The following is a 27,388-nucleotide window of genomic DNA, read 5'->3' on the forward strand; positions in this document are numbered from 1 at the left end:
GATGCTGCGTGCATTTGGTGTCAGAGTTCTCTTTCAAAGCTTTGCGGAGGGTCTCATTAAAAAGGTGGCCACCATGACAAATAGGTGAAACAATTCCAAAGTGATTAAAAATATATATATATAGCTAAGGTGCAGAAAAGTCAGCATTTGGGGAGGGAAGGAATTGGGTAGTCAGAAACCTGAAGCTCTGACTTTGTGAATGACTTAACATGTGACTTGGAAAAATTACTAAGGATTTGTGTTTGCTCATCTGATTGCGATGACTGGCACCTGGATCTGAACATCAGTATTAGTCTATCTCTGTATCTGAACATTCGTATAGAAATACCATGCTCATGGTGCTGTTTCTGGATGTCTCCCTGTGTGTCAGTGTCTCCTGTAATTCTGCTTGAGGAAAGGCCTTAGAATTCCTTGATCAACGTGGGGCAGCTGTGAGAAGGCACCAGAGGACTATCAGCACCTGAATCATCCTTCCTTCGTTCTCAACCCACAGTAACTACATTCCAGGATTAGTGAAAACATTGTCCAGCTTCTAAGTCACTCTCTCTCAGCCAGGTAAGCTAGTCCAGACTCAAAGCACTTCCAAACCAGAGCATGTGCTATATAGATGGTAAAATGCAGGTTACAGTAAAGACAAACCTTTCATGACCTTTAGGTCCTCGTTTTCAGAGATGATATGCAGCTGGTACCTTTTTGCCCTGAGAACAGTGTGAGCTTTGGTAGTCTGTGTTCCTGCTTGCGTTATGTAGGGTGCTTCTTATCGGTGGAGGCACAGAGGAGCCCAGTTTGGATTCTCTTCCTCTGGAGTAAGTTCTCAGGTAAAAGTTTAATTTGCTGTGTGTCCTGTTACATGAACTCTGCAGCTGACTGCCTCTCCTGTTTAATTCGTGAGCTTTTGTCTTGGAGCTACCTTTCTTCATGTGGCTGAGTGGGTGGGGGATAAAAGGGCAAGGAAAGGTTTGGCTGAAGTACAGAGAAGACAGCGAACTGATCTTTGGCTGCAGCAAAAACTGAAGAGAAGTGGCTTTCCTCTGATTGTCTTTTCACTGTGTCTTAGGCCACTGTAACTACAGATTTCTATGCAGAGGGTGCAAATAGTCACCAAATTAAGCAAGGGGTCAGGATCAAGTCCTACTAGTGATATTCACATTGTATGTGAGTGCAGGGCACTCCTCATGTATGGCATCCATATTTTCCTTTTAGATAGATAGCCTCAACTCAGAGTTCAGGATATTTACAGGCCTCAGGATCCACCCAATTTTATGACAAAGAGCACTGGAAGATCCTTCTAGGAAGGACCCCAAGCCATCTTTACCTGAAGTTGTTTACCTGCAGACAGAAGGAACGGATGGAGGCTGGCAGGTTGAGCACGAAGTGTTTGGTGTCCACGAAGCTCTTCCTGGTTACTGGGCATCGGTTCATGTGCCTGATGATAATAGCTCTTGTTTTCTGTGCGCTCAGTTTTATTTCTAGTTTCTGGTTAAAGGAATAACCAGATTCCTTAGCTGAGAAGTTGTAGCTTAAGACTGGGTGTGTTTTTGGAGATACAGAAGCAGAAGTAAAGCAGATTAAAGTCTTCTCTTGGTGGGGGGTTTAGTGGGGGATTCATAGCTCAACTCTCCCTCGTAGGAAGGTAGTTTACAAGAAGGCTGCTGCTGCTGCGAGATAGAAGAGGAAACTGGAGGCTGAAGGAGGAACATTAAATCACACAGGAAAGTTTGATCATGTAGTAGGAGCTGTGATAGCATTGCCAAATCTTAAGATTTCCCTTCAAATCACATGATATTTGGTGTCTTTTTGTTTATTGCTTGTTTTTTTTTCACTCCCACTTTCCAACTCCTGCAATAATTTGGTGCCTAAAACTTAACCTTCTAAATTCATGTTGATGCGTCTCAAAGAAAGTAACATGGCTGCTAAGATTCCCAAGCTTCCATAGAAGGCAGTGCGAGGGACAGTGCTCAGGACCTCAGAAATAATGACAAATTCGGATTACAAAGTCTGGCTTTGAGTACCTCGTGTGTGACGTCCAGTCTGAAAACTGCCTCATAGCATTTGTTGTGAAAACAGAGAAGGAAATGTCTGTGTTTGTAAAAGAACAGCTTGAAAACATAGCTCCTAAAATTAATAATGGTTAGAAGGGAGAGAAGCATGACTGTATTAATAATTTTAAATTTCCATTGTTTTAACCCCTCTTGGAATTTTTGAGGGCACTTGACTCTTGCCTTTTACAAGGGACACAGCCGTAGTGAGAGGCAATATTGCAGCACCTGCAGTTTCTTCTTTTACGGAACTGTGGTTGAATGCAAGCAAATAGCTTGGGTGGGCTGGGGGTCTCTGCTCCCCACTAGTTCTGACTCTTTCCCTATGCCGTTTCCATAGCTAATCCTTCCCATCAGCAGACAGCTAGGAGCCAGCAGCCCACTGAAAAAAGGAACTGAACTGAGGACAGGCTGCTGAAAGGAATATAAAAACTGTTCCTTCGAGGACTCTACGGATAGTCTTTCTTTTTTTCCTGTGTAAAAGCATTCTTGCTCTGATATAGGGATGGGAGTAGGGGGCCACAAACTGTGATAAAAATACCTCTGTGCTTCACCAGGGCTCTTTTGGCCTTTTCATAATTCAGGAGTCTGTCAATCGCAGCCGGATGAGAGAGGCTGACAAAGGAGGGTGTGCGAGCGTGCGCGTCGGGAGGGCTAGGGGCAGGCGGAGGCAGCAAAACACCACCGTCCTCTAGACTGCTGACTGTCCTAATCCTCAGGATAGCCCTGCAAATGGACAGGCCGCGGTGAGTGCACCCGCGTTGTGGAAATACAAATACATTATTGAATTCATGTCAAGAGCAGACTTGGCTGCGCCTGGAAAGGTTCAGGCTCTGTCTAGAGAGGTGCAGCTCCGTGCGTACCGGTACAAATGCCTGGGCCATATGCCGTAAGTTTATCGACACTCTGGCGTGGTGCAGAGCTCAATAGTCTGGTATGTCGTCAGAGCAGTGGCTGGCATGAGCTGGTACAGTAAATGGGGAAAACTTGCTTAGATAAGGGCTGTTGTTCTACTGCCTCACTTCTGAAATTGGCTGAATTAGAAAAGCAGAAGAGCTGAATTAGTATTGAAGAGGTGGGTCTTGAGAGCTTTCTCTCAGATGAAACCTCGAATGGGAAGAATTTGCAATGTTAGGCAGTAATTCCAGAACAGCCTGAAGATTCAGTTCAAGGCAAGGGATGGTAGGCGCAAGGCAGGGTCTGGAAGTTTGTTGGGATTTTCTTCCACCCTAGTCAATAAAAATAGAACTGCTCATCCTTGAAGGACAGAGGAGTTGAGGGTTTGGGCCTTCTCTTCTAGAAAGGCTTATAGCAGGGGTCAAAGTGGAAAGATGGTATTAAAATAGTGTTCTCCTCCCAAGAGAAACCTTGTAAAGTTGCTGAATCCGTACTTTTTTTGCCTTTCAAAACAATGCAACTTTTCCTAGTTTCAAGGAGCTCTTCACTCCAGAAGGAAACCTTGGTCCTGGAGCTGAGTCATTTCACTGGGACCGGTCCCGACTGCTGTTATCTGCTGGCTCCTGCAGCCAGGCCAGCGATAAGACGAGGGCTCAGAATTCTTTTTGTTTGCACAATCTGCCTGACAGACCCTTAAATGAGCAACAAGAAAATCTCAGAGTGTAAAAAAGCTCAGGCTCTCTGGTCCTCTGAACCTCCAGCAAGATTTAGGATTGTTTTATCTGAACTAGCTTTGGAATTAGTTTTACTGGGGGCAGCTGGAGGGGAAGGTGAGTAGGTGGAAAGGCTATTGTTCTTTGCACACAGGATCTAAGGTTCCCCAGATCCACTTCATGAGAGTTTTGCTCCTTTATCTTTAGTTTCTCCTGGCCCTAAATTCCCCTCCTGCCTAACCTCTGTCTCAGACTCCTGGGATCCTCCTCAGGAATGACTCAACCTTCATTATTGTCATTATCTTGACCCGAAGCCTGCAAGTCTGCAAGGCAGAGTGTTGGTTATTAATTCCCCCCCTTCCAGGGGCAGAAGATGGAGAATCCATGGTCAGCTTTCTCTCCTATCTTCTGCATACTTTTACCATAGTGTCTTTTGTTTCCCCTCTGACCATGTTTCTGTGTTGTCTAACCAGAGAGCAAACTCATCCAAGTAGGGCTGTCTCTCCCTGTGCATAAGGGTCTCGGAGCAGTCGCGTGTCCGAGTGCTGCTCGCTGTAAGCCTTTGCCTCTCGGTCCCTTTGCGGTTTACCAGCCGGTGCGTCTTGCCCGTCTGACCGGGCCGTGCCGTGTTGCTGCAGTGTGCTGAGCAAGGTATTGCAGTTTCATGACCGTCTTTCCTTTTTGTTTGTATGTGATCGTGCTGGTCTCCAAATAGACTGTAAATCAATTGGTTATAGAGCCTGACCTGTGGATGGTGCCTGAATAAACAGCCTCTGACTCCATCTGTTGGAGCACACCTGTCTCCTCAAACACGGAGGTTTGCTTTCGGTGGAGCCGAAGTCTCTTATCCTTGTCCCTTCCCCGGAAGAGACAGGTGTCTCCTGGCTGCGAAGCCTTTACCTGCCGCGTGTCCGTCACTCTGGTGCTGTCACCGTCCTCCGTTTATCAGTCCTCTGGGTGGACTGGCTCATTAACCGGGGCTGTGCTTGGGAGCAGAGGAAGGAAGGTAGAGCCAGAGATACTGAGACGCGGTTGCAAAGCCCAGATCAGCGGACAAGATGTCTGCGGCGTTATGATGCTTATCTGCTGCAGTGGGTGGAGGAGGAAAGGGCATCCCTTATCTCTGCTCTCGTTCCCAGCCCGCTCTGGCTGCTTAAGGAGGCTCGCTGGAGTCTTCCCGCATTCCTGCGTGTTCGGGTTCCTGCTTGGCAGGAAGCGGCGGCTGCTCCAACACCCAGTGCATCTCAGCTGGTAGTGTCGTTTACAGTCGCGTTCCCAGGATTCCCCAGGGTTTGGGGTAGGGCGGGGGGGACCCAGGCTTGTTCAGTGACCCCTGCGCAAAAACCACCTCCCTGGGAAGAGAACAAAAACACTTGAACGCACCTAATTTCTTAAGCAGTTGGTGAACCTGCTCTGTGATGTTTAGGCACCTTGGGAAATAAAACTGACCCGTGGGAAGATGAAAGGATTAGGAAAGCTGAAATACGCAGGCTTGTATCTAACAGACCCCTTAAAAAAAGAATTGGCCTGCTGCAACCATATCAACAGTGGCTTGTTATCAGATAGCACAAAACTTATTAGGGCTGTCGCTGATTAGCAGGACTCTGCTGGGAGACTTGATCGAGGAAAAGCCCCAGGAACTGGCGTGCGGTGGGCAGATTTGGGGGGATGTAACCTTCCCCTCTCCCACTCCGGGTTGACGCTTGTCGAGAAGGAGCAGGATTGCTGGCTAACCCGTGGCTGAAGCGTTCGCCCCCCTGCGCAGCCGCCGTGTCCCATCCTCCGCAGCAGAGCCACGCTGGCATCCCAGCACGGTAACGGGGGCGGCGCGCCAGGCATCTTCCAAAAAGTGCAATTTCTGTGATCCTGGCTGGCAGAGGTGACTAAAGCAAGCCAAGATGCTTTTTAAGCAGCCTGAGCAAATTGTTTCCTAATTGCCGTTTCCCCTGTCACCTGTATGCAGTGGTGCTCTCACCTCCTGTGGGAAACTCGTGTATTATCTGTGCGTTATTAAAAAGCTGCTGCTGCTTTTCCTGCTGCGTTTTAGTAGAGTGTAAAAATCTGCTCTTTCCTGAAATGCTACAGAAAGCTAATCGCTATCCAAGATTTTAGGATAAGGCCAACCGGTCCAGTACTATTTTCTTTCTCAAAGGAACCCAGTAATACAGCGTCTTTAGGTTAGATTTCTACTTTGCAGAAGCTTTCATTGAACGTGCATTGGGTTGAAAGGGTGGTAAGGTACTGAAAGCCTGCAGAGCTCACGAAAATACAGATATACAGATGCCGCTTACAGCCACGTATCCCACAAGCTGCAAATATCTTTTAGGTGTGACATTCAGGCATGTTAAAAACTGAAATTCTTGACAGTAAATGTGGTAGTAATATTATAAGAATATTCTCTAAATTAAGTTGCATGTTTTACGGTTTGTTTAGGTCAGAGTGTTTGCTGCTGAAGGTAATGTTAGCGGTATGCTAAGGTGATAATTCTTTAACCTTCTGATTTAGGCAGATGCTTGAAAAAAGAGATATTTGTTGCTGTTGTCTTACTAGCAGGATAAATGTATGGTTTTTTTTGTTTGTTTTTTTTTTCTTCCTGGAGTTCTGTGAATCTCCACCCTACCCCTGCATCCTGCTTAAACACTGCTTCTTTAAGTGTAGTACATATTATTCCTGATCAACTGTTTCAGGTGCTCAGAATAAGTTCCACACTTCACATGTGAAACATTCAACATTTACACTGGGACTGTTAGAAAAGAATAATCTTCAAGGGGTGTGAAAGCACTGGTGACTCACAGGAATTTAAATTCTTGAAACTTTGTGCCGTTGTCTCTTTGCTTCAGTGTAATTTTATTTATGTCAGTGGGGTTACTAATTCCTTATTTTGCTGATAAGAAGGATACCTGCTAATGTGAACCTGTAGCATATACAAAACTGAGTTGGAAACCTCATTATCTTGTTCCGATAGTTTGTTCAATGTACTGCCAAGTCTTTCTCAATGTCTTTTGGTTTGTGTGTGTTCAGTCCGAGTTTGCAGAGCCAGGAAACTTGTGTTTTGAGATCACTATCACGTATTTAAGATTTCATTTCCATGGAATTCTGGAGGACTTGAGAGAGAAAGCACCTTCCACAGCGTGTCCAGGGCTAGCTTCTGCCAGCTGTGAGCCAAACCTGTTAACCTAATGTCAATCCAGTTTGAGTGGGCAGATTTCCAGTCTCTACAGATACAGGCCCACGGAGTTATTTAAGCTTGGGTGCACATGGGTAGCAATCTGTCCAGCATGATGGAGTATTTGGACAGAGTATATATTGCTGCAGGTAACCTTGAACAAATCTTGTGCTTTCCAGTCCTTTGCACGTCACTGTGGGCTCATTTAACAGCCAGTACAGCAAGCTTTGACATCAGCTAAGGGTTCAAGGTGCTAATGATGAGTGAATCAATACTGACAGTGGCTTCCTCAAAACGGAGGCTGTTGCAGGAAAGGGGTGTTGCCTATAGATCGAAAGTTAGTATGGCTGCTGCCTGTGCTGTGAAGAGACGCTTGCTCTCCGCTGAAGAAATGCGCCTTCCCCCCATCCCTAAAATTGTGCCTTTAGGGTTCTGCCTCTTGCGGGGGGGGGGGGGGGGGAATACTTGGCAGTCTGTGAGCAGAGAGGATCCCGTAAAATTTCCCTAAATTAAGCTTCACCTGGTTGACTGGAGGGATTACAGTATCTTAACTCCATCACTTGCAACAAGTTGTGACCGGTGGCCTGAGGACTGCAAATGGAAAACAACTAACAGCTGTAATATTAGGTGTCATCTATCTCGCCGCTGCAGCTGATATAGAGTGAAACCGTGTTTAAAGACATAACCGTGTGGATTGGAAATTACATTCTCCCGACAGGTGTATGTATTCTTCTGCCAGGCTCTCCAATAAGGCAGGAGAGCTTCAGAGAGCAGCCCAAATGGAATGAATTGGTTTGATATGTGCAGAAATTTATTCTTTTAACAGATCTACTTTCCCTTTCATGTTCCATTGCAATTTTCTTCTTCAGACAGATTAATTCCTTTACCAGGTCCTGAATAGAGACTTCCACGGTGTACCTCTGTAGGTATGTTGCAATGCCAGATGCTATGAACTATTTTTTCCAAGTGAGTTTTAATCCTCTAGGAAAGATCTCTTTTAATTGGATGCTGGTGTTTTTGCCCTAGTCTTTGAAATTAATTCCACATTTGAATATGAATTTCAGTGGAGTTTTGCTAGACCTTTTGGCCATGGGCTTCAGTACTTTTAGACGTGTTGCAGCTCTCGGTGGTCATCCGTTACTTCTCAGCCTGCTTGAAACCCATGCGAATGGAATCGGAGATCACTTTTGTATGAAGATAGATATCAGGCCTGAATTATATAAGCTTCATTTGTCATTAGAAACAGAGAGCTATTGAGGATTTGTTTTATTCTGTGGCCTTTATTAATCTGCCAACTTTGCCTTATTTGTTACTGGCCCAGTTCTCTGGAGTAACAGCTTGGAGGTTCAGTTAATCGCTTGAAACTGCTCTATCCATGTGCGGGACACAGGGATGGCCTGTACTTTCCTTTTTTTTCTTTCCTTTTTTTCCTTTTGCACACACAGTGAGAATCATGGTGGAAAGTGTTTGGGTAAGCTTGGTGCCAGAAGATCTTGCAGATGAAAAATTAATAATGCAAAGAAGATCAAATAGATTCAGACTCTGAACCTATTTGGGAACTCTAGCTCTATTATGAAACAATTTAATTTTAGTTGCCATTACGAGAACTAGAAGTTATAAACAGAAGGTGTGCAGGTAGACATGAAATCCTGCGTGCCGGTAACGTTGGGATTGGATTCTTGGTTCTGGCTGTATCAGGGAAAATCTTTCTCGAGTATGTGTGTGAGGGAGATTGGCAGCCATGTATTGTTGATCCTGCAGGTGGATATGATTAACACAGAAGTGCACTCTTGCCCTCCCTCTGACCTTGGTGAGGTTCCAGTTATGGAATAGCCTCTCTATTGTCTGGCATTGTCTTACATCTTCAAATGAGCTCTTCCTTCCTGAGATAACGAGAAAACTACTGAGGCTGAGTATATGACTACTTCGATGCTAATCAGCATTGTGGCCTTCGTGGAAATTCCAAATTGGCCTAGAACTTGTTTTTATCCGTCACCTTTTCCCACCTTAGTTCCTGGATATATTTAAATTGTTGACGTCTATCACATCCTCCTTCCATCACATCCCATGCTTGAGATCACACCTTTGTCAGAACATGATTCAAGCACAGACACGCTCCCTTGCTCGATGTTGGGTAACCTCAGGTGCAGCCCTTTAAACCTTAAAGGGTTCAAAAGCTCTTCCAAAACAGGTTGCACAAGTCCGGTCTGTGCAGCTCTCCAGTTTGCGTGTGTCTCTCAGCAGACCTAGCACTACTGTAGAGCATCTCTTGCTCTTCTGCGCTCACTCTCTTGCTCTCTTTTTTGGTGAAAAGTGGAGGGAGCTGGGGGTGGTGGCAAAGAGGTGGGAGCATAAATGAAGAACTAAAGCCTACCTTATTTATGTCCCTGCTTTTGAGTTAATACTGTTATTGCAGGTGGCAATATCCTGCAATTGCTGTCCCTGCAGTTTCAGGGATAGAGCTTCATTAGAGCACTGCTAGCATCGGACTCGTTGAAAAAAATTCTATCAAAATCATTCTCACAGGAAAAACTACTTTCAGTTGAAATGAACATTTTGGTAGAATGCGTCTCCTTCCTTCAAAAATGAATTAAGTTCTCGGTTGGAAACCAGTTTTTAAAACTTCAGGTTTTCCGTTTTGGGTCTCCTCCCAGTTAAATAACAGTCCCTTTGTATAGATGTTGCAATGTGTTTTACTTTTGTAAATCTCTGCAAGAAAATGCCTCTCTTCTGGATTGTAAGTTTACATTTGATTCTAGCTATAGCACGTCCGATTTTTGAAGTCCAGTTTGACCAGCTGTTCTGAGCCTGTACCTGTATTCATGCTCCTGAGAACAATTTTTCCTTTGACATACACTACCGATAGTGCTCCATATGGTGTGTCGCCAACCTTCCCGTATTTGTAAAGCAACAGGCAGCTGAGGATGGCTGGGCTTTGCTTTTGCCCTAATGGCAGCAGTGAGCAAGCAGTCCTGTGAGCCTCCGGCGTGGGCTCTCTGCTGCGGTGGGTTATGCTGTAACCTTTCTCTGTTCGAATGGGCATTGAATTGGCCCAGTGGTTCAAAAATTATTGTTGGGAGGGATATACAGTCGCATGCATGGGGTCATCATCTAAAGTAACCGGTGCTGTCTGTTAGATTGAACTGAATGGGTTGCCCAAATGACCCTTGCTGAACCACTTACCCATCGCTTCTAAGGCTTTTTTCATTTTGGAGGCCCAACATTTCATTCTAGTTGACAAAGGTTCAGTGAAGGACTCCTTCACATTTAACCAGAAGCAAAGCATCCAAAACAGTGAAAATAAAAGACTCTCTGGAGATCATGCATGTATCGGAGGGCCTCGATATCACTCGCCTGGAAAGAATACAAAATTTGCCATATGGTTCTTCTTTAAAATGTTTGTGGTGATATATCACAGATATTTAAATATCAGAAAATTGGCCAATTTCCATGATATTTAAAATATATTATGTTGTACCATGTAAGCTAAGCGGTAAGGAAACTGGCCAATTTTTTAAATTATTTTTTAAATCTTTAGTGTATTGTGTTATACCACAGTATGTCTAAGATATATATGAGTATGTATGGTGAAATATATGCCCCTACACAATTGTGTTATGTATTCTATATGGATTCCATTCAAGTTCTTCTGCTTATTCACTTATGCAAGGCTGTTTAGCCCCTAATTATGCTGTTGAAAACCTAGGTTTAAAAAAAAAAAAAAAAAAAAAAAACACAACAAAACCTGAATTTTAAAATCAGGTCACTGCTGACATGGTGTCAAATCAGCAGAGCTCTATTTTGTTCATGCGGTGGGGCCCAGGGGATGGCAGGGACGGCTTGTCACGGTCACTTCCCAACTTTCCTTAATGTGATTCCTGGACTACAGTAAGTAGAGGTTGACAAAACCTCTGAATACCTTGTCTGCTTACCTGGACTAGTCTCCAGGCTTTTGGAGACCCTTCTGTGAAAAAAGCGTTTATGTTGTGTTTCCCAGTTGTGCTTTTCTTCCATGCCCTCCAGTCGCTTGTGCCATAGGAAAGGTCAGAAGAATTTCTGAGCAGTTCTCCTAACGGTGGACTGGACAGAAGGGTCTGTCTGAACAAAGGCCCCTTTGTCAAAGTGGTGTCGGTTAAAAGCAGGAATTTTGCACCTACTTACTGCTTCTCCGAAACATAAACTGGTGTTAACTCAGGAGGAGAAGCAGACAGGCTGCTCTGATCCTGCTATCACATTGGCTTTTGTTACCTGAATTGTTTTTGATTTAAGCTGTTGTAGGGGAGGTTCGAGTTAGCCTTTAATTTGGTGGATGTATGTTTTCACACCGATGGCCTGTGTTTAGTCATCGTATTTGCTGTGCAAACTCTACGTGTAAGTTTTATTGAAACACTGATGGGGGGAGAGGTGGATTCAGTGTAAGCTTGGAGGAAGTAGTCCAACTAATTTCCGAGTTGTTATATCCGCTCTTGCTCCGTCTTGGCTTTCTAAATCTAAGACTATTTTGAATTGATTTCTTCTTCTAAAGGGCATTAAGAATGTGTATCCTTCACTATGTACAGCACAGATATATACTGGAAAGATGGGACTGAAGATGGGAGACTTGGGAGGTAATATTACACTCGTGGAGAAGAGACTGTTCTGTGAGTGAGTGCGGACATGTGGGTGTTTGTGGGAGTGAAAAGGCGTTATGGACCACGTCCAAGTCTGAAGTGTAAAGGGTCTTGCATTAAACTTCAAGAGGGGTTCCAGGCATTGATCAAGGACAGTATGTGTCCTTAAACTCCCCTTCTGACCCCTTCCTCTTGACTCATTAATCCACAGCAATCTGGATTTACACCTTGTGCCTCCAAGGAAGATTTTCTGCCCCTGTCCTTAAGCATCCCTTGCAGTCTGCCTTGTGAAGTTTGCCTGCTTGCTTTCATTGCACTGATCGATCTGGTGGAATGGAGCCTTCCTTCCCCTGTCTTTTTCTCCCTCCCTCCCTCCTTGGTAAAAGTATCCTGCCCTGCCAGCACAGGCTGCAACACGTTTTTACATGTCTACTGTTTTCCTGCTCTCTGGAAGAAGCCAGCAGGCTTCGGTTCTGTGGCATTGCTCCGGTAGCGCGTTGGCAGGCACATGAAGCAGATTCTTCAGTCACCCTTAATGCCAACAATGAGATTTATTATCTCCATTGCTCTTGGGGAAATTAGCCTCGGGAATTAATTTATGGTGTTTTGAAATGCTGTTGTCTTATTGAGTGATTGCTTGCTTACACCCAAACTCCCTCTTACCTTTGGTCACAGGGATTGCGTGTTTAATGTGTGCTTTAAAGGGGGCAATTAAAAGGGCACAAGCGAACACAGTCACACTCTGGGCTGTTTATGGCATTTGATCCTTGTACAGCAGGAATGATCCCCTCCAGCTCACCTTCTCGCTCAACATTGTATCTAGGAAGAGAGATAAATTCACAGTTAATAAAGATAAGGCTGGAAAACTCCCTTTGTGAACTTGCGAATAGCCCACAAGCTGCAGTTCGGGTTCGCACCGCAGGATGCAGCAATGTCTCATAATTCCATGCACCGAAAGGAGCCTCTGTTGAGGGAACAGGAACCGGGGAGTCTGAGTGCCTGGGGCTGACCTTACCTGACAGAAAGATTTAAAGGGTTAAAGACTTCTGCATTAGCATACTATTGATGAAGCCCTTCCATTTCCCATGAAACGTACTGCAACCCTTTTGTGATTCTTCAGCAGTTCTGAATGTAATGGTGCTCTTGGCAGGGGAGATGGTTGTGGGCACATTGCTTATCCAAGCATCCAAGATGGTGTTGAAGATGGAGTGGTAACTCTTGCCCTTCTGTCTCCTACATTATTCATACTTGTATTATCATTAATTAATGATTTATGGAACCCATTTTGCAAACCACAGACCCATTTACTGCAGTATAAAGCAGTGTGTATGTAAAAACACATGCACATACTTACATACACACACACACACACACACACACAGGTGCTTAGCCTGTGCAGAAAGGCAGTCACATTTGAGATGGAAACAGGCATTAGTTATAAAAATGTACAAAACCTCTGTCTACAGAAAGCAGAGTTGTGTATCTCACAGCGTCAAAGAAGGACCATGAATAAGTAGAATGCAACTATGCTGACCTGGGTTTGAACGTCAGCTCTTTCTTGCAGAAGCGCTACAGTGCCTGGTGTATGGTTTGACTCAGACTCTTCACTGAGGAAAATGGCATAGCACCAACTGGATATTCCCCCTGCAGGGAGTTTCATCTCCAGTACCTGGCCAGGATGTTGAGAGGGTTATTTCATCATGCTAATGGAGATATATGTGCAAGATATATTGCTTTTCTGATATGAAATTAGACACCCACAGTTAAACAGCTGTCTTGGGGTTTCCTATCAAACCACATATCTAGAGGTCCCCAAAGGGCTTGTTTTCCCATAGTTTCTGCCCCGTATGCAATGCATCTTACAGGGTTTCTTCCCTTTCATCCCAGCTCACAGTTCTTTATCTATGCTGCTTCAGGAGCTTTTCTTGAACTTGATTTTTCTTTTAATGATAGTTCATCTGGTCAGATAAGCTTAATATTTTGGTCTGTCTTTTTAAGGTATCTTTTTGTGTGTTGCCTATCACTGTCACATGGAAGCACTAATCAAAATGAAGCAAAATATTTAGTGGAAGGTATAAAGCATGTGGTGTGAGAAAGTTTCTGAAGGGGCAGCTATGGTCAGCGTTCTTCATGTAAGCTCATTGCATCCCTTTCACTTTAGAACTGGACAAAATGTGCTCGTCAGCCTTTTCACCGTAAACCCAGCAGCTCCGATATCTTCATGTATCGTGGGAATGAAGCTAAACGTCCTTGCCTGTCTTTAAACGTACATCTTCCTCTCGGACTCGGGCAGCATAGTGACAATTGTGTGGGTTTTCTTGTTTGTTTATTTTCTCTTTTGTGGCACAGAGCACTCCTGCTGGGTTGGCTAATGATGGAATAGCTCCATCACTGGCATATCCCATGCAGGTTACATCAGTGCAGCTGAAAGCTCTCTCTGTAGTTATGCCACACAGGTTTACCTCCGTGCCCATAAAACCACATCCACCAGGGACCTCATCAACGCAAATACACTCAAGAGCAGCTAATGAGGATTTTAATTTAGCTTTAAATGCCTTTGGTGCTGGGAAGGCCTTTATGGCACCAGGCGGGGAAATCTCCTAAGCTCTGGCGGCTTTCACCATAAATGTCACTGCACCATATTTATTATTTGTTTTAGCTGCATTTCTAATGACCAAAAAGCTCATTTCTCAGATTACACTGATGCTGTGTGTTACTTACCAGCACCTTGGTTTGTTTAAAATACAGTGCAAAATGCGGGAGTTGGCCAGGAATAATTTTCCCTTATGGGACTAAGGGTGAGAGTGGGGGAGAACTGGCGGGTGTCTTCAGCAAGTCGGGGAAGGAGACCCTAGGAATGGGCCTGACGTTGCTGGGTGTCAGGGTTTTGTTGAGGTGTAGGCTGAGGTGTAATGGATACCTGTGATCCTCTGTCAGCAGGGGCTCTTGGGAGGACTTTCCCCTGGGTTACCTGATAAAGAACGTTTTGCTGTATGTAGCTGAGCCAGGCTTGTAAGATTAAGGTCTGTCTTGCCAATGTTTTATAACTGCCCAGGCATTTGCAGGCAGCGATTACTTATTAATGTCGCTGTTATATTGAGTGTCGCCTTTCGTTCTAATTCCCTCAATCCTAAGTGAGTCATTATATGCTTCAGAGCTGACTTCAACCTTTCTCTAAGCTTGTGTTTGCCAGAACCTATCAATGGGAGATTTATTGCCCTGAGGTGGTATTTTCCAGCCTTCATCCAGAACTGGTCTCATTTATGACAGGGTAAGGGCAGACCTTTCACAGGACCACAGTATTGGTGCTTATTTGAGGTTTGAGGCACCTGTCTTGGGGTGTTACTTACATTACGATGTAGCTCTGGTACTGCTCCTCCTCTTTTTTTTGTGTGTTTTTTTTTTTTTTTTCCTCTCCCCCCTTTCTTGTACACCCTTCCCAGAGTCCCTTTGCACCATCTTTTCGAGCTGGTCTCCATCTACTATTGGGATGCCCAGAAATTCCAGCTTTTCTTCACCTTTTATCTATCTGCAATGCTCTCCTCCCACAGCCCTCTCTTGGCTGTTTTCCACAGCCCCCAGTTTCTGTAACCCAGTTTGGCCCGTATGTAAAAATAACATTTATCTGTCATATGCTGGGAACTAGCATAAAATAAATTCCAGAGTCACCGAAGGGCTATAATTTAAGGCCACAGGATCATGCGTGGGAATTACAGCTTCCTTAAATCGAAGAGGGAAGAGCAAAATAACTAACAGCCCTTTTATCCAGCCGTTGGGCTGCTTGTCGGTCCCAGGCCCAGTCGAGGCGAGTCCTGCAGTAGGAGCACGCGTGGTGCCGATCAGTGATTTCGCAGGCCATCGTGGCTCGGGCGCCGTGGGAAGCGTCGGGGGCTGGCGAGTCACCGGGCTGTAACGGTTCTCTGCTGCATTTCCCCAGCTGGCTCCGGATTTGGAGTACAGGCTTCTGGGGGGTTGTTCGTACAGCTGGAAGCCTGCATTAGCCGGTGCGATGGCTCCGTTTGCGATGTCCTCCTGACGGGTTTGGTAGCCCCGGGGAGGTGCTTCTCGCAGGTCTTAGCCCAATGCCTGGCCGTCGCTGTCAAAAAAACCACTTTCCCTTCGGTTTTGCGGCCGGTCTTGGCAGAGGCCAAGGATTAGCCTGGTCCTTTGAATAAGCCTTCTGTGCAGGCAAAATGAGGTGAAAAGCCTCTTTCTGGCTTTTCTGAACAGAGTTTGCAACACCTGTTTTCCCCAGGTGACAGGACTAAGTGTCCTGTAAACATGAGAAACACCCCTGTGCGTGTATCCTTCCAGAGGCCGACTGACGCCAGCCCGCGCGCAGGCTCACGGCTTTCTCATCTGATTAATTACTGGCTCCTGCATCCAAGACGTTTTACTACTTGGTGGCTGTTCTGTGGCCTGTAATACAAAAGGAGTCAAAAATCTCAGCCCGGTCATTACGGGACTTGGAGGCGCGTCACAGCGTGCGCTCTCGCGGCTCGGCAGCCTGGAAGGAGATGCTGCGGGGGGGGCCGGGAAGGATGCCCTCGGAGGAGCCGGCCTGCCCGCCCGGCAGAGGTGGAGAGCTGCGGGCTGGGCAGGGAGAGCCCGCGCTCCCCCAGCTTGCGCCTTCTGTTTGAAGCCTGAACAGAAAGCAACTTTTTCCAGCCCTTTAAAACTTCCAGAAACCCCCACCCCTGTCCCACCTTCCACCGTGAAATATTTTCCTTCTGAACACCTGTTTCGGCCTAACACAGATGTCTCAGTGTGTCGACCTGTGCAGAAAGACACTCGGGACTGGCGAGAGCCATCGCGCGATACCTCGGCAGTTAACACCTCCGCTCTCAGTGAAAGCAGCTGTTTTGCTCTGTGCCTCATAAAACCTTGAACAAACTTTTACACATTTACACTGAGTGAAGGCATAGATATTCCTTATCCGCTCCTCTGCCACTCTGCAGCACACCCCAGCAATTACGGTCAGGACTGGCGTTATCAGGTGAGCAATAAGGAGGAGTGTGAAGGGAGATAGGTGATGGGATGGGCCCTGGAAGCACTGTGGCAACGAACAAGTTATTGCAGGTTTGCTGGCGCCGTCAAGTCTGTATCGGCTCGTTTCAATGGCCATGCTGGAGCAGAGAGCGGCAGGCACCATGCTGCTACCGGGAAGGCGGCTGTGTGCTGAAGTCAGATGGCCCTCTCATCTGCATGCGGAGATGAGTAAACAGCATACAACGTGCACATTGATTTCCAGCCCTCGCTGTCGCCTGCCCTCGTTTATGGTGGGGAGATGAACCTTTACCTTTTGTTTGTTTGCTGTGTCTCCTTTTTTTTTTTTTCTTTTCATTTTCCCTATTGAAATAGAAAGCAAGACAAGCGTTGTTCAGCTAATGTTGTAGCCTTCCTCCACCCTGTCTTCCCCCAAATCTTTCACCTGAGGCTATACAAGCAATTCAGGAGCATCCATCTATGTGCTGTTCTGAAAAGCATCCGTAAAGGAATGGCACTGTCTTGCTCGACAGACCAACTCCCGATCTGAAGATCAGAACCTCTGTTAGTAACTAGGATGTGTAAAAGGAGAGAGAACTTAGCTTGAATTATAAGGCTGAGGTTGTCTTTGCAAAGCTAGCTGTTAGCTAAACTGTCCTTTTCTTTGCCAAGTGTGTTACGATGCAGTGACCACAGAGAGATGAGAAGCATAGAAACTTGCTATATCAAATTTTTTCATATGTTGTGGAACCAAGACACACCAAAAACTAATGGCAGAGCGGGAAGCAGAATTGTGTTCTCTGATCTTGGGAAAGCGTAAAGGTTTAGTGACATCAGATGACTGAATCCTCTCGTTTTGTAAAAACCTTGTCTTGAAAGAGTCCTCTCTTTCCAGACAAAACACTTAATTATAATGCTAATTAAGGATCTTACCTTTCCATTTTCTAGGATCATGTTTGAATATTGTCAACTGATGTAAGTTCAGTTAAGTTTATTAAGATTTAAAGAGAGAAGGATGTGTCCTTAGAGGAGAATGAAGAAGAATCTTCCAGCAGTAATGAGGTGGGAAATGCTCAGACTGCAGGGTTCACGAATAAAATCATATTGGTACGGTGCCAGATCCTGGAGCTGAACATCCTGCTTGTGAAATCTAGGGAAGTTGGACTTTAGTTCTGATTAGCGTGAGGTAGATCCAGTTTTATTAGCCAGAGCATTTCTTAATCCTGGGAATATTACTCTGTAGCAGGACTGTGAAGGATGAAAATGACAGATGATTCAAAAGGAAAAGAAATGCTTAACTCGGAGAGAAATTGCCCTTTCCTTTGTCACAGGAAGTGTGTTTTACTAAATGGTGCCTCTAAATCTACTTTCCAGTTTCTCTGTAGACTCTAGATACTAATCTTTGTTTTCGGGCATTCTGAATAGATCTGACTACTGAATTCTGACAATCTGCACTGACTAGAAATGCTCTATTAGCTAATTGCTCAGTGACAGTGACCTTTCGGGGTAAGTCCACGTGACAGCCACATTAATGCCACCTTAGTGCTTCCTGATTAACTTTATTAGCTATTTCCTCTGTTATAACTTCAGTCCCCAAAGATCAGCACCTTTGGGTTCATATGACTTCATATATTGTGGCTGGTCCAGTAGGCAGGTTTTGCTTGTTTTGAGTCAACAAGTAATGTCAGGCACCTGCCTAGGCAGGCATCGCAGTGGAAAGGGTCTCTCTGGCTGCTGAGATCAGGCTTCTGATACTCACCTTTACTATTCGTGCATCTGCTTGGTTTGGGTTCATAAGAATTTCCTGTATTGGGTTAGTCCTAAGGCCCATCTAGCCTGGCATCTCATAACGGATGCTTCAGGAGAGAACGTAAAGGAACAGGTGAAAAAAGAAAAATTATGACTGATCCAGCTCAGCTTCCAGAAGTTTTAAGTCCCGCGCTGAACTGCACATATCAATGGCCTGTGTACTCGGAAAGAAATGTAGTAAGACAAGGCCTTGTTGGGAGGGTAGTTGATACTCCAAGTCTTCTAAGATTTTTTTCCACTTCCTTAAGCCATTGTGTTTCCATTTTAACAGCATCCAGAATAGATCACTGCTGTTTTGTTTTCTTTTCTTACTGTTTTTTCTTTTGCTTTGCCTGGGACCATACTTCTGTTTATGACCAGCTAATTTATCCATAGACTAGATACATAAGCTGTGGAGTAACAGACTTCCAAGGATTGGTGTCCTTCCCTCCTGTAGTTTAGCTAAAGACATGGGGCAACATTTTGGAGTCATGACTTTACCCACCAGCTCTGGGTGGGAGCTTTAAGCATCATTTAGTGCCTGAGCCCTTTGCTGCTGATCAGAAGATAAGTAGGAGGTAGATACCTGGAGCCAGTCTGGGTAGGGATCGGAACTATGGCTTGTGCGGGTGTGGCCCATAAACTTTTATGATAGCCTTAGATACTGCTTAGAGGTTTGGGGCTATCTTGTCTTGTATCTTCAAGGATGCGTCATTTTGTACCAAAGATACAGTTGCAAGTAGCTGTGTTGCGAAAGTCCTTAATCTCAGGTTTATGGAGAGGATTTGTGCTGCTGTGAGCTTTACTGTTGTATCTGTTGAGGTTTTAATAGCAGCAGGAGGAAGACACTGACACTGTCAGAGGTAGAGCAATTTTCTGTGTCTCTGGTATCCTGTCATGCTAAGTTATTGCATAGATTGTGATGTCCTGTTCATTACTTCCAATGCTCAAAACCTTCCTCTGTCAGGTAGCAAAGCTCAGGGAAGAATTAGGCTTGCAGGATGCTAAGCCTAATGAAAATTTAGCTTCAGCAATCATTGAATCAGGGTGAACATAAAAAGAGTGGGAGAAAGAGGGGCTCAAAGGGGGGCATTTTGTTGAGGGAAGAGGAAAAAAAAAAAGAGAAAAAGGACAATTTAACTAAACAATTTTCCTGTCTTTCTCTGTTTTGGTGTCTTCCACTTTTGCTGTTTTTCAGCACCCCTCTCTAGTCCAGTCTTGTTCCAGCTCCTGCAAAGAGCACATGCAGTTGTGTCTACCCAGCCTAACGCGTGCTTTAAGCCCTGACAACCAGGTTTTTAAGACTGCTTAATTAGATGTTTCCTTCTCTCCCTAGGGCAAAGCCAGTTTCTGGTGCCGTCATAAAGGCTAGCTGGAAGTAAATGTCACCCCAGTGACAAGGGAAGTATTGTGATCATAGTGTGCTCTGGGTTTTGCATGTGCCTTGTGTCAGGCATTTGCATAAAACAGAGGTTGCATCACTAGATGTCTGTGCCCGTGTTTCCTTGCGTGATTGGGCAGTGTTGCTGTGCTCTTGCCACTCAAAGTTGTTTTAAATTTGGTGATGGTTGATTTGTGGTGAAATGTATAATGGTATCACCAAAAGCAGTGTGAGCTCAGGGATATAAGCCTAATGCTGTTTCCCCTGAAGTTAGTAATAATATTCCTAATGACCAGTTGAAAAAGTGGTGCGACTGTTCTACCACCCCAGAGCCTTTTCCTTCTAGCAACATTTGTGCAGACTTCAGTGCAGAAAAACTGTGATTTCTATCTTTTTGCACACTTTTTCCATCGGTTCTTTCTCTTTTACTTTCTATGACTCAATTTTCCACTGTTCAGAATTAGAAATAGTTCTGGGTATTTCTGGAAGTAAAACAGCTTGTATCTTCTTGCACACCTTATTCCTTTGAGGTATTCTTTGAAGCCATTATGTCTTCCTCTCAGCATGAACAGATGTGAAAAGACAAGTAATGAAACGGGTGAATGTTTTAGCATACTCTGAGCACTTAACTTTAGATCAGCCTTTTAAATGTTCTCGGTACCTTGGAGTTTCCATGATGGCATTTTTGCCTAGGTAATGCAGAGACTTCAGCGCTCAAAAGGACCTGAGGTCCTTAATATCCACCCAGATTTCGGATGATAACACTGGAATCTCTGTGCCTGAGCTTGTTTGGAAGTCTAGTCCTGAAGCTTAGCCTTGCCTTGCTGCTGCCTGGGTTTCAAATATTGCCAAGAGGAGAAGTGAAAACGAGTGTTGTGTTGCCCTGAGGAAGTTCATCTGCCTAGCATCAGAGAGCCAGATGGCCCAAGGGTTTGGTCACAGCTTATGAAGCCTTTCACTTGGTTGATTTTTTTTGGACAGTGTGGTGTGGGTCTCCTATTCTGCTGCACCCTTTGCCACAAAAGCTTTGATGTTGGTCCCTCAATTCTGTCAGAACTGTGATGCTTATTATATCACTGGACTCTACCCATAATTTTCAGGTTTGTGTTCTTTGACCAAGATGTTACAAGAACATGCAGCTTATCTGGGTATACAGCTCCTGGGGTAGGATGGACCTACAGTGATAGTGAAATATTAGTGATGGCCTCAGGAAAGCGTGGTCCTATCATACTGTCAGAGCTAAATAATGTGCTCTAGCAGAGTGACAGTAGAGATCGTACTTACCTAAGCCTGATCTTCTGCTAGTATAAGGACAGTGCAGCTTAACTTTACTGGTGATTTGCCTCAGCTGAAGATTGTCTGGCATTTAATCTGATGTTCCTGGACTTCTACACACATGAAACATTTCTGTGGGATTTAATATGAATGAAATGAATAAGCTTTTTCAGTTGAAAGTTAATAGATAAATACAGGAATGACCTAGAGAAGTAAATGTGCAGTGTTCTCCTTTCTAGGCTTTTAAAAATGCTTCTGTAGAATAATTTAACAGGAATATAAATAAGATATAAATGACAGGAATGCGAATCCATACTATAGTTTATAAACCTGGCAAGTTTATGCTTTGCTCTTTTTTCTATATGCCTTTTCTGTTAGGGTACTTAGCGATGCTAATTTGAACAGGACAATGGTTCTGTGGGCATTATTTTCACTGTTCTTAAGTTGCAGCTGTTAGTGCTGAGCTGACAAAGGGATCCATACATTTAGATTCTATACTTACCTTTGCAAAACTCTCTGAACTGCAGCCATCAGCTGTCCGCACAAACTTTGGATAAGTATGGACAAATGTCTCCTCATGATCTTAAAGCACGCTACAATATTAAGTTATTACAATAGCAAATAGAAGCCATAACTAAGATCAAGTTCCTATTGTGGACGCAAGGACAAGTGACAATCTCAGCAATGGAATACGCACACTTTAAAAAGACAGAAGAAAGGTTATTGTTGCCATTTCACAGATGGGAAGACTGAGGACCAGTCAACAAGTTAAATTATGTGCCAGCTATCACATGGGTTGTGCGATAGAGCTGAAAATTACCCTATATGTCCAGTTCAAGGCCTTAATATCTTGGCTTGCTTTCTCTTGCTGCTGGGCTGTTCTTTCCCCAGACTGCTGGTGTCTTGCATACTGCTCAAGCTTAGCACAGGCTGTCTCTTACTTGACTCTTTCTGACAGAATACTCTGGGTGCTACTTTGAAAAGCCTCCCGGGCTCGGAGCCTTTAGAGCCACGTCTACCCTAAAGGGTGACAGTGACAGCTCTGCGGGTTATTACTGGCACTGCTTAAGAAGTACTCACAGGGTGATGTAAACAGGGTGTAACTGATCTGAAGGGAATGGACGTGTGTGTCATTTACGTGGTGGGGGGTCAGAGGAAAATAAAGGTAGAAAGGGGCCTAAGTTAACGTTCTCTCTCGCTCTTGTCAGTTGTCTTCTACTCCCCACCTTTCTTTTGTCCCTGCTGCTGGTACATTGAAGACAGCTGCTTCTGTTCGGGGTTCGCTTACTGAGAAGTAATGTTACCTTACTGAGAGGTAATGTACACATCACTTCATGACAGATTTCTTCCTGAGGGCAGAAAATCCCTTGCAGGAAAGGTGGAATTTTAAGCGACTGGACTGAGAAAGAAAAGAAAAGAAAAAATCCTACCTGGGTAACTGAGAAAGGGAAATCGGGTTAGAGAAAGCACGCTCTGGGCTGGGGAGATTCTTCATGTGCTGTCTGAAATCGGATTTCCTAGCAGACTGTGGCAGACATTGTGACATTGAATTACATTTTCTTTTATATTTGTGTACCAAAAATAAACCCTGCCTAAGTCATTCAGTGTCTTCTTGATGGTTTAGAAGAAGTCGGGATGACAACAGCTACCGGTCAGAATTGTCAGAATCAAGCCTCATTATCACAGCTTGCAGTACTTGACCTGGAGACCTGGCCAGAAGGAGACATTCAGTAGGGTGCCAAATTCCTTTTGAATTAAGATCTTGTATAAAAGATTCGTGCTTTCTAGAAGGATGCTGCTCTTACCCTTAGATATTATTAGGGTAATACTGTTAGTAGAGTAAAGCCAATGAGGTACTTCTAAGTCTCTACTCCAAAGGTCTTAAAGAGTGGTAAGGATTACAGAGCGTATCCATTCATTCATAGGAAAGAATTCTAATGGATGAGAGTAAATACGTCCATCAGTCCTATAAATGTCCGAGATGAGGAGTGTGGCTGTTGTATGGACATAGAAGCTTGGTTTAAAATCCCCATTAACCCAATGTCTTTCCACCTCTCTGTTTTTACACCTAGAAAAAGGCTTCATGTTCAGTATTGCTTATCATGTCTTTTTAACAATTTGTACACTTACGTTCATGCTAAACTTGAGCTGAAGTTTAACAAACCTTTAATCTGGACTACAGCTAAACGCTCTCTGCTGTTCAGTGTTGCTTAGTGGCTAATGTGGTACAGGGAAGAAAGGAGTGCATTTAAAAGTAAACAGCACCAAAGTGAGATATAAATGAAAGGGGAAGTAAAATCCTTGCAGGTGAAGCCAAGGGAAACCTTTTGAGAAATCCAGAAGAGCTTTAATCCCATATGAAAATTTGAGGCAAATGAGAGATGCAGATTTTAATATGTATTTAGATGCTTCATTCCTGCTGTATTCAATGGAAGTTGAGCATCTGGGTGCTTTTGAAAACCTCACAAACCAGTAAGTTCTCCCACCTGCGCTCAGCACCCCTCATGTCCTAGTAGTGTCCAAAGACCATGGCTGGCACAGGTGCCCGAGAAGGCTCAGGGTCAGGCGTGTGGAGCTTGAGTTTGGGCCTCACCCAAGTTAAGTGCCTTGGTTTCGTTCTTTCATTCTCTTGCTGAATCTGTGCAAGATCTGAGAAGTCTTCCTAGTCTGTTTTCTCCAAAATGATGGTCCCATGTTTTTCCATTGAAACCAGATTTGCTGCCAAGTTTTCAATCAAAACTACAGCTTATCCTTCTGTTGTACTCAATCCTCTGTATCAGGAGTGAGTAAATGGTTTGGAAATCCTTGACAAGAAGGCAGAACAGATACAAGACTCCAGGACCATCATACATGAATCATTTATCAAGGTCTTCAGGTTTGCCCAGATGTAATTGGATCTTGTGTTTTTGAAAATTCTGAATATTTCTGTGGGGAAGTTCTTACTATTTTCTATACAAGCTAGATTTTCATCAAAACAACAGCAGAAAAAGCTAGAAGTTATTTTTTAAAAACTGACATAGTTAGATTTTATCAATAAATCTTGTATCAGTGCACAGCTTAAATTATTTTTAGCCAAACCTACAAATACCTTCCTTTTTATTTGTTATGGGTTTGTTTTGTTTTGTTACATCAGAAAATAAACTATAAACAGAGCATGGGAAGCAATAAATCTGGGTGTGTCATTAGTAAGCGCTGTAACAAGTTCACATTGCGTAGTGGTATGAAATTCCTCTGGGATCATATATTTTTATATGCATGTCAAAGGTCTAAAAATAGGCTGCTAGAATAAGTCATGGTGCTGAAAAAGAGGGGAAAAAGGTTTCCAATTTATTTTATTATTTTGAAATGAAGTATTATTCTGAATGGGAAAATGCTTTAAAAAAAATAAAGGTCCCAGAGAATGAGCCAGACTAGACTAGATATGCTGAAATTAATGAACTGTGGGACTGATCCAGTAAAGCGGTTTCTTACGTTCCTCAAAGGCCTGATAATCTTTGTTTGATGTAGGTAGAGCTGAATTGAACCAAGCAGCCCTAAGGAGCGATGGTGTTTGGTTTCTGATCCGAGTGTGCAGGAGACGATGCATCGCGGGACAGTTTGGTATCCGTTATGGCACGGTGTCACCTATGTGATTGTCCCTTGAAGGGTGAAGTAGTATTCAAACTTTCAGTGAGATGATGCGGATGTTTAGTGCTTTCCATCACTGGCTTTCAAAGCATTTACAGAGGTGGTTCAGTGATACTGTTTTCCCCGGTTTAGAGATGGGGACAGTGAGACTGAGAAGACTGAGGCCAGAAGTCTGGGCTGCTTTGGCCATGAGGCCCAATGTCCCTTCAACAGTGAGTGGCAAAGCTGGAGACCGAGTTCGGGTGTGTCAACACCATTAGGTACTCTGGCCGCAGGGTGGTGTGCCATCGTGCGCTTGGTGAAACCCAAGGCTCCCTTCTTCGTTGTTACTGGCCCCGCTGAGCTCATGGGGGATGTCCCCGACGTGCGTGGCCGAAGTTCACCTCCCCAGGGCAGCCTCTCTGAAGCCCGGCTGCCGGGATGGCGTTCAGGCAGGGGAACAGCGGTTCCTTGCACGAGCTGTAGTGGAAAACAGGAAACGGGCAGGGTGGTGCCTCCTGTCCATGCCAAACTTAGGGCAAGCGGCTCCTTTCTTCCCACTCTTGTTAAGCCTCCCTTTGATATTTATGTTTCCTTGAGGTGGAGCAGTGTTACGAGGTTCCACTCGGAAAGAAGCGTGTGGAAGGGCTGAACACACGTGTGCACACCTACACACTCGCTCATGGGTGCACAACTCTCCCTGGAGTCCGGAGAAAGGGCTAGTCTTCTGTACCTTTGAAAAACTGCTCTCTATCAACTATGGATGGATGAAAGGTCGTTTTCCAAAGAGGTTGTCTTACTTATTTGTAGTAGCCTAATCAGGCAGATCAAGAGAGCCTTTTTCCTTGTGTTTTCTAGTCAGAATGTGCTGCAAAGTCTCTTTGCTTCTCTCTTAAACCTCTGCTGTCCAAACAGAAATACAGTATTTTTGCAACGGCAAAGGTGAATTGAAGTGCTCCATTCCTGTCACAGGAGAAGGAGCTCAGGAAAACTTGGAAAATAATGATGTCATGCTGGTGCAGTCCCTCAAACCAAAGTGCTGGAGCCACCCAGGTGCTTGAAAGTGGATATGGCTCCTCTCTTATTCAGCATTTTCCTGTCATGCCAACTAAAGGCAAGCAGTGTACGGTGGTGGGCGTCCATTAACTCATCTTCAATAGAGTGGGAGCAGATTACTTGATGGGAGGCTTTTGTAACCTTAGATATAGCAGGAAATTGTCAGCTGAGAAAGAGGAAAAAAGTCATTGACCTCCCTGAGGATGGACCCTGCGTTGGTTTTAGCTTGCTGTCCCAGGTGGCGCCAGCTCTTTGTAATTCTTTGCTGAGAGGTCTTCTTTCTACATGTTCTGGCAACTAACCTGCTTTGCAAAAAACTGGACTGGAACAGGCCCGTTTTCTGTTAAGAAATGGAAAGAATAGATGTGTGTGTATGAAGGAAGAAGAGGTACAGGCAAGTATTTACTTAATTACCTTTCAGTTATACACATCCCATCTTTATCGTGTATAAATAGCATGAAGAGTTAAGCCTCCTTAGTCTTTCTCCTTCTTCAGTTCTCCAGTGACTGAGTGATGACTGCGGTGACTCCCCTCAAGCAAACACCTCTTCCCCCTCCACCCCTCAGCAGAGATTCTTCTCCTTCCCTTTCTTTTTTTGCCAAAATAAACTGCGCGTGAATTGGATGAGCACTGAGTGCATTTTAAAAAGGGGGGGGGGAGAAAGAGGAGAAAGGAACAAAACTAAGACCTTAATAAATGGCTTTGTGATTAAGAGAATGAGGAAGAATAGTTGGAGGAATAACAAGAACAGCTTTTCAATCTGTTCCTCGGTGTACGTTTGTGCGTGTAGTTGTACACTAAAATAATTCCAGCTGTCCTTCCTTCTTTTAATAATGGTTCATTGCTTTCCCGTTGTGGGGCCATATTTGGACAAACATTAACCAGATCAAAGCCTAATGGATAGTTACGATGGCTCTGATTCAGCAAAGCACTTAAGTACAGTGTTTCATTGTAACTTCAATGGGACATGCTTTGACTTCAGCAAGATAGCGTTGCCTCAACCAGTAACAGGAGAGATGACTGTGGGACTTTGGGGGTTGGAGGGTGTTTAAAAAAAATCAGAGATGAAACTGTCACATCCTAAAGAATGGTGATTGACTGTTATTTCATGCAAGGTATTGCTGTTGGACTAACACAGTCTCTTGCCTTCCTTAATCTCAGCTGCACCATCATGCAGCGTTTTAATCGTTGGAGTGGTAGCGCAAGAAGAGGATGCAGGGAGCACAGGCTTTCAGCAGAGGGGTAGCAGGACGGACAACTAGCAGGAACAAGAACAGGAAGGGGTCCAAGAACCAAGGTCTCAGGCCTGATGTTCAGAGTTCGAGCAAAGATCCATCCATCCCTTGAACTTGTCTCTGGTGGTGTTTGATGGCAGATACTTAGACAAACGGCTTAAGAAATAGGAAAAGCATAGAAAAATCCCTCACCTGGTGTAAATTCTCAAATTCTGGGAGTCAGTGGCTTGAGGACTTGCTGGCCTGGGCACTGCATGCAGGCCACTGTGTGTAATAATAACATCCATTTTGTGCCGTGAACACTGCAGGGGTCCCTTCAGACTGAGAGGATTTAGTCCTGATGCTGGAATGATTTTTGAGGAGAGGAAGTTCCACTGTTTAGCAAGACACAAGGAAAACAGGTTGAAACTAATTTTGCTGAAACCCCCCTGTTGAGTCCTTCTTTTTGATGGCGTAGCATCTTAGAACACAATTTGTCCCGTCTCCTCCAGGCCTTCAAAGTGCATTAGTTAAATCTTGGCAGCTTCTGGGTTTTAAGATACGCTTTTAATTTTTAGTGGATGGGCTATACAACCTTGGGACCGCTTGGAGTTCCACCTTTGTGATTATATGTGATTATTTTACTAAATCCTTAGT

At 44.5% G+C, this 27,388-nt stretch overlaps 1 long non-coding RNA gene across 1 annotated transcript in view; it reads left to right on the forward strand.

Annotated features, from left to right (window-relative positions):
- Positions 1-509: 509 nt before the first annotated feature.
- LOC106486437 (uncharacterized) overlaps positions 510-27,388 on the forward strand; it is a 152,109-nt gene continuing 125,230 nt past the window's right edge. Inside the window, exon 1 of the long non-coding RNA XR_001292871.2 lies at positions 510-555. This is a non-coding gene — a long non-coding RNA (uncharacterized lncRNA). The remainder of the gene's footprint in view (positions 556-27,388) is intronic.

The sequence above is a fragment of the Apteryx mantelli genome, chromosome 17 (genome assembly GCF_036417845.1).
Source record: "Apteryx mantelli isolate bAptMan1 chromosome 17, bAptMan1.hap1, whole genome shotgun sequence".
In the NCBI taxonomy this organism is placed as follows: domain Eukaryota; kingdom Metazoa; phylum Chordata; class Aves; order Apterygiformes; family Apterygidae; genus Apteryx; species Apteryx mantelli.